General features: G+C 45.1%; 1 pseudogene; it reads left to right on the top strand.

The window, feature by feature from the left end:
- The window catches only part of LOC119292803, a 28,948-nt pseudogene extending 18,912 nt beyond the window's left edge, over positions 1 to 10,036 (top strand).
- The last annotated feature ends 1,977 nt before the right edge of the window (positions 10,037 to 12,013 follow it).

Below are 12,013 nucleotides of genomic sequence, written 5' to 3'. Positions count from 1 at the left end.
CCACATCGTCTCCCTCCTGCCCGTCAAGGACGCCGCGCGCAGCGCCGCGCTCTCCCACCGCTGGCGCGGGGTCTGGCGCTCCGCCCCGCTCGTCCTCGTCGACGCCGATCTCGCTGTTGGGGACGTAGCAGAAATTCAAAATTTTCCTACGCATCACCAAGATCTATCTATGGAGAAACCAGCTACGAGTAGAAGGAGAGTGCATCTACATACCCTTGTAGATCGCTAAGCGGAAGCGTTCAAGAGAACGGGGTTGAAGGAGTCGTACTCGTCGTGATTCAAATCATCGATGATCCAGTGCCGAACGCACGGCACCTCCGCGTTCAACACACGTACAGCCCGGTGACGTCTCCCACGCCTTGATCCAGCAAGGAGAGAGGGAGAGGTTGAGGAAGACTCCATCCAACAGCAGCACAACGGCGTGGTGGTGATGGAGGAGCGTGGCAATCCAGCAGGGCTTCGCCAAGCACCACGGGAGAGGACGACAACTTGGGAGAGGGGGAGGGCTGCGCCAGAACTTCGTCTTGAAGCTCCCATGCGCCTCCCCACTATATATAGGGGTGGAGGGGCTGGTTTCTTGCCCTCCAAGTCCATTGGGGCGTTGGCCAAGGTGGGAGGAAAGAAATCCCATTATTTCCTTCCCCACCGATTGTTATCCCCCCTTTTTAGGGATCTTGATCTTATCCCTTCGGGATATGATCTTATTCCTTCTAAGGGGGGATCTTGGTGCGCCTTGACCAGGGGTGTGGGGCCTTGCCCCCACTACCCACGTTCATGTGGGTCCCCCCATGCAGGTGGGCCCCACTCCGGAACCTTCTAGAACCTTCCCGGTACAATACCGAAAAATCCCAAACATTTTCCGGTGGCCAAAATAGGACTTCCCATATATAAATCTTTACCTCCGGACCATTCCGGAACTCCTCGTGACGTCCGGGATCTCACCTGGGACTCCGAACAACATTCGGTAACCACATACAAACTTCCTTTATAACCCTAGCGTCATCGAACCTTAAGTGTGTAGACCCTACGGGTTCGGGAGACATGCAGACATGACCGAGACGTTCTCCGGTCAATAACCAACAGCGGGATCTGGATACCCATGATGGCTCCCACATGTTCCACGATGATCTCGTCGGATGAACCACGATGTCAAGGACTTAATCAATCCCGTATTCAATTCCCTTTGTCTATCGGTATGTTACTTGCCCGAGATTCGATCGTCGGTATCCAATACCTTGTTCAATCTCGTTACCGACAAGTCACTTTACTCGTTCCGTAACACATCATCCCGTGATCAACTCCTTGGTCACATTGCGCATATGATGATGTCCTACCGAGTGGGCCCAGAGATACCTCTCCGTTTACACGGAGTGACAAATCCCAGTCTCGATCCGCATAAAACAATAGATACTTTCGGAGATACCTGTAGTGCACCTTTATAGTCACCCAGTTACGTTGTGACGTTTGATACACCCAAAGCACTCCTATGGTATCCAGGAGTTACACGCTCTCATGGTCAAAGGAAGAGATACTTGACATTGGCAAAGCTCTAGCAAACGAACTACACGATCTTTGTGCTAGGCTTAGGATTGGGTCTTGTCCATCACATCATTCTCCTAATGATGTGATCCCGTTATCAATGACATCCAATGTCCATAGCCAGGAAACATTGACTATCTGTTGATCACAACGAGCTAGTCAACTAGAGGCTCACTAGGGACATATTGTGGTCTATGTATTCACACGTGTATTACGATTTCCGGATAATACAGTTATAGCATGAATAAAAGACAATTATCATGAACAAGGAAATATAATAATAACACTTTTATTATTGCCTCTAGGGCATATTTCCAACAGTCTCCCAGTTGCACTAGAGTCAATAATCTAGTTCACATTGCCATGTGATTAACACTCACAGGTCACATCGCCATGTGACTAATACCCAAGAGTTTTAGGTTTGATCATGTTGCTTGTGAGAGAGGTTTTAGTCAACGGGTCCGAACCTTTCAGATCCGTGTGTGCTTTACAAATCTCTATGTCATCTCCTAGATGTAGCTACCACGCTCTATTTGGAGCTATTCCAAATAACTGTTCTACTTGGAGCTATTCTAAATTGTTGCCCCATAATACGTATCCGGTATCTCTTCTTAGAGCTATCCGGATAGGTGTTAAGCTTGCATCGACGTAACCTTTACGACGAACTCTTTTACCACCTCCATAATCGAGAAAATTCCTTAGTCCACTAGTTACCAAGGATAACTTTGACCGCTGTCTGTGATCCATTCATGGATCACTCTTGTACCCCTTGACTGACTCATGGCAAGGCACTCTTCAGGTGAGGTACACAGCATAGCATACTGTAGAGCCTATGTCTTAAGCATAGGGGACGACCTTCGTCCTTTCTCTCTATTCTGCCGAGGTCGAGCTTTAAGTCTTAACTTCGTACCTTACAACTCAGGCAAGAACTCCTTCTTTGACTGGTCCATCTTGAACACCTTCAAGATCATGTCAAGGTATGTGCTCATTTGAAAGTATTATTAAGCATTTTGATCTATCCTTATAGATCTTGATGCTCAATGTTCAAGTAGCTTAATCCAGGCTTTCCATTGAAAAACACTTTCAAAATAACCCTATATGCTTTCCAGAAATTCTACGTCATTTCTGATCAACAATATGTCAACAACATATACTCATCAGAAATTCTATAGTGCTCCCACTCACTTCTTTGGAAATACAAGTTTCTCGTAAACTTTGTACAAACCCAAAATCTTTGATCATCATCAAAGCACACATTCCAACTCCGAGATGCTCACTCCAGTCCTTAGAAGGATTGCTGGAGCTTTGCATACTTATTAGCATCTTTTGGGATTGACAAAACCTTCCGGTTGTATCACATACAACCTTTCCTCAAGTATAACGTCAAGGAAACAATGTTTTGACATCCTATCTGCAAGATTTCATCAATCATGCAGTAACTGCTAATCCAATTCCAACAGACTCTTAGCATCGCTACGAGTGAGAAAACCTCACCGTAATCAACTCCTTGAACTTGTCGGAAAATATCTTAACGACAAGTCGAGCTTTCTTAATGGTAATTCTTACCATCATTGTCTGTCTTCCTTTTAAAATCCATCCGTACCCAATGGCCTTACGACCATCAAGTATTTCTTCCAAAGTCATGGATCCGTTCTCGGATTTTATGGCCTCGAGCCATTTATCGGAATTCGGGCCCACCATTGCTTCTCCATAGCTCGTAGGTTCATTGTTGTCCAGCAACATGACTTCCAAGACAGGATTACGTACCACTCTGATGTAGTACGTATCCTTGTCATCCCACGAGGTTTGGTAGTGACTTGATCCGAAGTTTCATGATCAACATCACAAGCTTCCACTTCAATTGGTGTAGGTGCCACAGGAACAACTTCCTGTGCCCTGCCACACACTAGTTGAAGAGACGGTTCAATAACCTCATCAAGTTTCCACCATCCTCCCACTCAATTCTTTTGAGAGAAACTTTTCCTCGAGAAAGGACCCGATTCAAGAAACAATCCATATTGCTTTCGGATCTGAATTAGGAGGTATACCCAACTGTTTTGGGTTTCCTATGAAGATGCATTTTATCCACTTTGGGTTCGAGCTTATCAACCTGAAACTTTTTCATATAAGCGTCGCAGCCCCAAACTTTTAAGAAACGACAACTTAGGTTTCTCTAAACCATAATTCATACGGTGTCATCTCAACGGAATTACGTGGTGCCCTATTTAAAGTGAATGTGGTTGTCTCTAATGCCTAACCCATGGACAATAGTGGTAATTCGATAAGAGACATCATGGTATGCATCATATCCAATAGGGTGCAGTTATGATGTTCAGACACACCATCACACTATGGTGTTCCAGGCGGTATTAATTGCGAAACAATTTCCACAATGTCTTAATTGTGTGCCAAAACTCGTAACTCAGATACTCATCTCTATGATCTTATCATAGACATTTTATCCTCTTGTCACGATGATCTTCAACTTTACTCTGAAATTACTTGAACCATTCAATAATTCAGACTTGTGTTTCATCAAGTAAATATATTCAACATCTACTCGAATCATCTGTGAAGTAAGAACATAATGATATTCACTGCATGCCTCAGCACTCATTGGACTACACACATCAAAATGTGTTACTTCCAACAAGTTGCTATCTTGTTCCATCTTACTGAAACCGAGGCTTTTCAGTCATCTTGCCCATGTGGTATGATTTGCATATCTCAAGTGATTCAAAATCAAGTGAGTTCAAACGGTCCATTTGCATGGAGTTTCTTCATGCATATATACCAATAGACATGGTTCGCATGTCTCAAACTTTTCAAAAATGAGTAAGTCCAAAGATCCATCAACATGGAGCTTCTTCATGCATTTTATACCGATATGACTTACGTGGCAGTGCCACAAATAGGTGGTACTATCATTACTATCTTTTGGCATGAACATGTGTATCACTACGATCGAGATTTCAATGAACCATTCATTTTAGGTGCAAGACCATTGAAGGTATTATTCAAATAAATAGAGTAACCATTATTCTCTTTAAATGAATAACCGTATTGCGATAGACATAATCCAATCATGTCTATGCTCAACGCAAACACCAAATCTCGATGGTAGAGGGAGCGTGCGATGCTTGATCATATCAACATTGGAAACACTTCCAACACATATCGTCAGCTCACCTTTAGCTAGTCTCCGTTTATGCCGTAGCTTTTATTTCGAGTTACTAACACTTAGCAACCGAACCGGTATCTTATACCCTGGTGCTACTAGGAGTACTAGTAAATTACACATTAACATAATGTATATCCAATATACTTCTATCGACCTTGCCAGCCTTCTCATCTACCAAGTATCTAGGGTAATTCTGCTCTAGTGACTGTTCCCCTTATTACAGAAGCACTTAGTCTCGGGTTTGGGTTCAACCTTGGGTTTCTTCACTGGAGCAGCAGCTGATTTGCCGTTTCATGAAGTATCCCTTCTTGCCCTTGCCCTTCTTGAAACTAGTGGTTTCACCAACCATCAACAATTGATGCTCCTTCTTGATTTCTACTTTCGCGGTGTCAAACATCGTGAATACCTCAAGGATCATCTTATTTATCCCTGATATGTTATAGTTCATCACGAAGCTCTAGCAGCTCGGTGGCAATGACTTTGGAGAAACATCACTATCTCATTTGGAAGATCAACTCCCACTCAATTCAAGTGATTGTTGCACTCAGACAATCTGAGCACAAGCTCAACGATTGAGATTTTCTCCCTTAGTTTGCAGGCTAAGAGAATCGTCGGAGGTCTTATACCTCTTGACGTGAGCACGAGCCTGAAATCCCAATTTCAACCCTCGAAACATCTCATATGTTCCGCGATGTTTCGAAAACGTCTTTGGTGCCTCTACTTAAACCATTTAACTGAACTATCACGTAGTTATCAAAATGTGTATGTTCGATGTTCGAAACATCCACAAACGACGTTTGGGGTTCAGCACACTGAGCAGTGCATTAAGGACATAAGCTTTCTACTTTTCGCATAATCGCTACTATCAACTTTCAACTATATTTTCTCTAGGAACATATCTAAAACAGTAGAACTGAAGCGCGAGCTACGACATAATTTGCAAAAGGTCTTTTGACTATGTTCAGGATAATTAAGTTCATCTTATGAACTCCCACTCAGATAGACATCCCTCTAGTCATCTAAGTGATTACATGATCCGAGTCAACTAGGCCGTGTCCGATCATCACGTGAGACGGACTAGTCATCATCGGTGAACATCTTCATGTTGATCGTATCTACTATACGACTCATGCTCGACCTTTCGGTCTTTGTGTTCTGAGGCCATGTCTGCACATGCTAGGCTCGTCAAGTTAACCCTAAGTGTTTTCGCTGTGTAAAACTGTCTTACACCCGTTGTATGTGAACGTAAGAATCCATCACACCCGATCATCATGTGGTGCTTAGAAGCGACGAACTGTAGCAACGGTGCACAGTTAGGGGAGAACACTTCTTGAAATTTTGTAAGGGATCATCTTATTTACTACCGTCGTTCTAAGCAAACAAGATGCATAAACATGATAAACATCACATGCAATCAAATAGAGTAGTGACATGATATGGCCAATATCATATAGCTCCTTTGATCTTCATCTTCGGGGCTCCATGATCATCTTGTCACCGGCATGACACCATGATCTCCATCATCATGATCTCCATCATCGTGTCTTCATGAAGTTGTCACGCCAACGACTACTTCTACTTCTATGACTAACGCGTTTAGCAATAAAGTAAAGTAGTTTACATGGCGTTCTTCAATGACACGCAGGTCATACAATAAATAAAGACAACTCCTATGGCTCCTGCCGGTTGTCATACTCATCGACATGCAAGTCGTGAATCCTATTACAAGAACATGATTAATCTCATACATCACATATCATTCATCACATTCTTCTTGGCCATATCACATCACATAGCATACCCTGCAAAAACAAGTTAGACGTCCTCTAATTGTTGTTGCATGTTTTACGTGGCTGCTATGGGTTTCTAGCAAGAACGTTTCTTACCTACGCAAGACCACAACGTGATATGCCAATTGCTATTTACCCTTCATAAGGACCCTTTTCATCGAATCCGTTCCGACTAAAGTGGGAGAGACTGGCACCCGCTAGCCACCTTATGCACCAAGTGCATGTCAATCGGTGGAACCTGTCTCACGTAAGAGTACGTGTAAGGTCGGTCCGGGCCGCTTCATCCCACAATACCGTCGAAACAAGATTGGACTAGTAACGGTAAGCATATTGAACAACATCAACGCCCACAACTACTTTGTGTTCTACTCGTGCAAAGAATCTACGCAATAGACCTAGCTCATGATGCCACTGTTGGGGAACGTAGCAGAAATTCAAAATTTTCCTACGTGTCACCAAGATCTATCTATGGAGAAACCAGCTACGAGTAGAAGGAGAGTGCATCTACATACCCTTGTAGATCGCTAAGCGGAAGCGTTCAAGTGAACGGGGTTGATGAAGTCGTACTCATCGTGATTCAAATCACCGATGATCAAGTGCCGAACGCACGACACCTCCGCGTTCAACACACGTACAGCCCGGTGACGTATCCCACGCCTTGATCCAGCAAGGAGAGAGGGAGAGGTTGAGGAAGACTCCATCCAGCAGCAGCACAACGGCGTGGTGGTGATGGAGGAGCGTGGCAATCCTGCAGGGCTTCGCCAAGCACCACGGGAGAAGAGGAGTACTTGGGAGAGGGGGAGGGTTGCGCCAGAACTTCGTCTATAGCTCCCATGCGCCTCCCCACTATATATAGGGGTGGAGGGGCTGGTTTCTTGCCCTCCAAGTCCATTGGGGCGTTGGCCAAGGTGGGAGGAAAGAAATCTCATTATTTCCTTCCCCACCGATTGTTATCCCCCCTTTTTAGGGATCTTGATCTTATCCCTTCGGGATATGATCTTATTCCTTCTAAGGGGGGATCTTGGTGCGCCTTGACCAGGGGTGTGGGGCCTTTCCCCCACTAACCACGTCCATGTGGGTCCCCCCATGCAGGTGGGCCCCACTCCGGAACCTTCTAGAACCTTCCCGGTACAATACCGAAAAATCCCGAACATTTTCCGGTGGCCAAAATAGGACTTCCATATATAAATCTTTACCTCCGGACCATTCCGGAACTCCTCGTGACGTCCGGGATCTCATCCGGGACTCCGAACAACATTCGGTAACCACATACAAACTTCCTTTATAACCCTAGCGTCATCGAACCTTAAGTGTGTAGACCCTACGGGTTCGGGAGACATGTAGACATGACCGAGACGTTCTCCGGTCAATAACCAACAGCGGGATCTGGATACCCATGATGGCTCCCACATGTTCCACGATGATCTCATCGGATGAACCACGATGTCAAGGACTTAATCAATCCCGTATTCAATTCCCTTTGTCTATCGGTATGTTAGTTGCCCGAGATTCGATCGTTGGTATCCAATACCTTGTTCAATCTCGTTACCGGCAAGTCACTTTTACTCGTTCCGTAACACATCATCCCGTGATCAACTCCTTGGTCACATTGCGCATATGATGATGTCCTACCGAGTGGGCCCAGAGATACCTCTCCGTTTACACGGAGTGACAAATCCCAGTCTCGATCCGCATAAAACAATAGATACTTTCGGAGATACCTGTAGTGCACCTTTATAGTCACCCAGTTACGTTGTGACGTTTGATACACCCAAAGCACTCCTACGGTATCCAGGAGTTACACGCTCTCATGGTCAAAGGAAGAGATACTTGACATTGGCAAAGCTCTAGCAAACGAACTACACGATCTTTGTGCTAGGCTTAGGATTGGGTCTTGTCCATCACATCATTCTCCTAATGATGTGATCCCGTTATCAACGACATCCAATGTCCATAGCCAGGAAACCATGACTATCTGTTGATCACAACGAGCTAGTCAACTAGAGGCTCACTAGGGACATATTGTGGTCTATGTATTCACACGTGTACTACGATTTCCGGATAATACAGTTATAGCATGAATAAAAGACAATTATCATGAACAAGGAAATATAATAATAACACTTTTATTATTGCCTCTAGGGCATATTTCCAACACTCGCCCCCGCCACCTCCGCCCTGTCCCGCGTGCTCGAGGCGCACCCGGGGCCCTTCCGCTGGGTCCACCTGATCAAGAGCTGCAGGGAGGAGTTCCATTGCCTGCTCACGCGCTGGATCGAGCTTCTCGCCGCCAAGGGCATACAGGAACTCGTCATCCTCGACCAATGGGATCCTCCGTTCAACGCCGTCCTCCCCTCCACCTTCTTCGGCATGGCCACCCTCACCCGGCTCCACCTCGGCTCCTGGAAGTTCCCGGACACGGCCGGCCTCCCGCGCTCCGCCTCTTTCCCCAAACTCCGTGAGCTCGGGCTCTGCAACATCCTTGTAGAGAGCAGGGATTTGGACTTCATCCTCGACAGGAGCCCCGTGCTGGAGACGCTCAGTGTCGAAGGTAATTTTTTCACGCTCCGGCTCCGCCTTGTCAGCCAAAGCCTCCGGTGCGTGCAGATCATCGGATCCTTCTTCGAAGAAATCTTCGTGGTGAACGCCCCACGCCTTGAGCGGCTCATCAATCTGGAAGGCTGGACCCATGATAGCAGTCGCACCAAGGTGAAGATTGGCCATGCCCCCAAGCTGCCTTGTTGGCTTACTTGGAGTTGGACCCACGAAATCAGGTCCTAGAGGTCGGCAACACCATCATCAAGGTGCCTCATCTTGTTCACCGTAAATTCCCAACTGATCAGTGTTAAATTTGTGATCTTTCTCTTGTTAATTGGCTGCTTGTGATGTGATTGTGTTTGTAGGTTGGGACAAGGGTGAGCCCAAGAACCATGGTACCAAGTATGAGAATCCTGGCATTGGAAGTGCGTTTCGGAGTACGCAACGATGCCAAGATGATTCCCAATGTCCTCAGATGCTTTCCTAATGTTGAGACGCTCCACATCAAGGTCTTCTTTTAGCCTTCATTTGCATAATGTAATACGTAGCATTGTTGCTAATGTCTGCTGATAGCTGACGAACTGTATGTGATTTCAATTGATCGAATTTTCAGTCTGGAAAGCCTGATCAATCCACTGGCAAGCTCAACCTAAAGTTCTGGCATGAGTCTGGTACCATAGAATGCATCCGGTCACGCATCAAGCTGCTGGTTTTCCATGATTTCCTAGGGGGTCGAAGTGAGCTCGCCTTCCTCAAATATTTCTTTGAGAGTGCATTGGTACTGAAGGAGGTGTCGATTCGGTTGTCCGCTGGCTTCACTTCGGCGGAGGAGGTGCATTCCAAAGTGGCGAGTCTGCGGTCCAGGAAACGGGCCAGTGAAACCCCCATAGTGCGGGTCACTGGCTGGTCTGAACCTCAAGGAGGTTTCATCCAGAGCTTCAAGAGAGGATCTGATTTCTCTCTTCAGGGTCCTTTTGCAAACTACTGAAGTCACCGCAGGTGCCTATGTATTTCATCATGCATGCAACATTAATGTTGTTAAGATTTGTTTTTACTGTTGAATATTTGCCCGTTCTCTTGTTTCTTCTAGCACATGATTAGCTTAAGTGTCGAAGTTAGTAGTATCAGTGTTGATGAACACAACTACCATTATGTGGCAACCATTGTTGTTCGGTTGGCAATTACGGACCACTGTACCTCTGTTTCATGTGATTTTCTTTAGCTTGCTGTGTGGTCTTCAGGGATCAGAGATTATGATAAACAGCAAGCTGTCGGGGCACTGCATGGTTATATCTACTGATTCTTATGACACTGAGAGAATAATCTTGTTTCTTGAAATGCATTTTTGAGTCAATATCCTCATGATCCCTGTAACTGAAAAATCAGTTGAACTGATCTGACACTCACGCAGAGTTCTGACCTTAATTTTTCATGTGCATAACTGCATATAGATATAGGCGACACCCAGACACAAATCCCTGCATACGGAAGGATCACCAATTAAGGTATTAAAGATAGTCAGCTTCCATTTTAGATATTTTCCTTTTTCTGTTTCATTTCCTTCTAAAATAGTATCACTGCCCAAGGGTACCTGATAGAAACCGTGAACAAAACCATTTCATGGCTAGTTCTGAACGCATACATACAATTAACCTTTTTGAACATATACAGTGAACTCCAAATTCCATCCAGAATGCTGAAGCCATGCGATCGATAATGTCCAACTTCCTCCACAGAAACATTTTTTTAGAGGAAAAGGGCCACAGCCCCTGCTCCATTACTCATAACGAAGCAAAGATATGTTTATACAGAAATAGCACGCGGAAGCCAGCAGCTCACTGCTTCAGCCAAAAAACTCCAAATTCCATCCAGAATGCTGAAGCCACGCGATCGATAATCTCCAACTTCCTCCACAGAAACGTTTTTTTAGAGGAAAAGGGCCACAGCCATTGCTCCATTACTCATAACGAAGCAAAGATATGTTTATACAGAAGTAGCACGCGGAAGCCAGCAGCCCTGCTTCAGCCAAAAGCACCATACAGGCACTAAAGAAAAACACACACAACTAGCCCTGACAGAGTCAACTCAAAAGCAACAACACAAGAAGGCTCTCACAGCCAAATAAATTCAATATTACAGCACCCACAGCTAAGACATCAAGACGGCAACATTTTTTGGAGTTTTTTGACGTGTTTTCAATCCAGCTTCTGGCTGATCTTCATAAGGCCTCCCAACTTCAGCCAGGACCAGAAGAGGAGGGCTTCTTGCCAGCATCTCCAATTCTGCCGCGCATCTCTCCAGCCTGCCTTTGACATGGCCTGAGGTTAGGCATCCCCATGTAGATAAACTCAGCGCAGTTTTTCGCCATATATCCTGCATTCCAGGCCAAGCAACATAATTGAAAACCATGTCATTTCGGGTTTTCCAGATAGCCCACAAACCCACTGCATGAATGATATTAATTGCAGCGAATCTGTCTCCTCTAGACCAACAGGAAGAGAAAGACATCGTATTGATGTACCCTTCATATCCAACTAGTCTAGATACAAGTTTCCAGAATTCCACAGCAATGGCACACCCAAAAAATAAGTGATGGCAAGACTCCAACTTTGAGCAGAATACACAGGTTGCATCAGGTATATCCTGTCTTTTGCCCAGGTTATCTCTAGTGAGAAGCTTATTATTAGCTAGGAGCCACACAAATATTTGAATCCTAGGTGGGATCTCAATAGCCCAAACAGCAGGGGTACTAACTGGCAACACTCCCCTGAAGTTAACAAATTTGTAAAAGGATTTAACTGTATAAACTCCTTTGGAATTCATATTCCAAACTAGGGAGTCACCCACATCAGTGTACAGGATAGATTTAGCAATCTCCAGGAGCTCAAACCAAAGATTCATAAACTCCTGGTCAAAGCATCTTCTAAAAGTAATTTTTAGATTGCTACCATCCCAAGCATTATCA

The sequence above is a fragment of the Triticum dicoccoides genome, chromosome 4B (genome assembly GCF_002162155.2).
Source record: "Triticum dicoccoides isolate Atlit2015 ecotype Zavitan chromosome 4B, WEW_v2.0, whole genome shotgun sequence".
Taxonomy (NCBI): domain Eukaryota; kingdom Viridiplantae; phylum Streptophyta; class Magnoliopsida; order Poales; family Poaceae; genus Triticum; species Triticum dicoccoides.
Note: the sequence above shows the minus strand (reverse complement) of the source record. Positions and strands in the feature narration are given on the sequence as shown.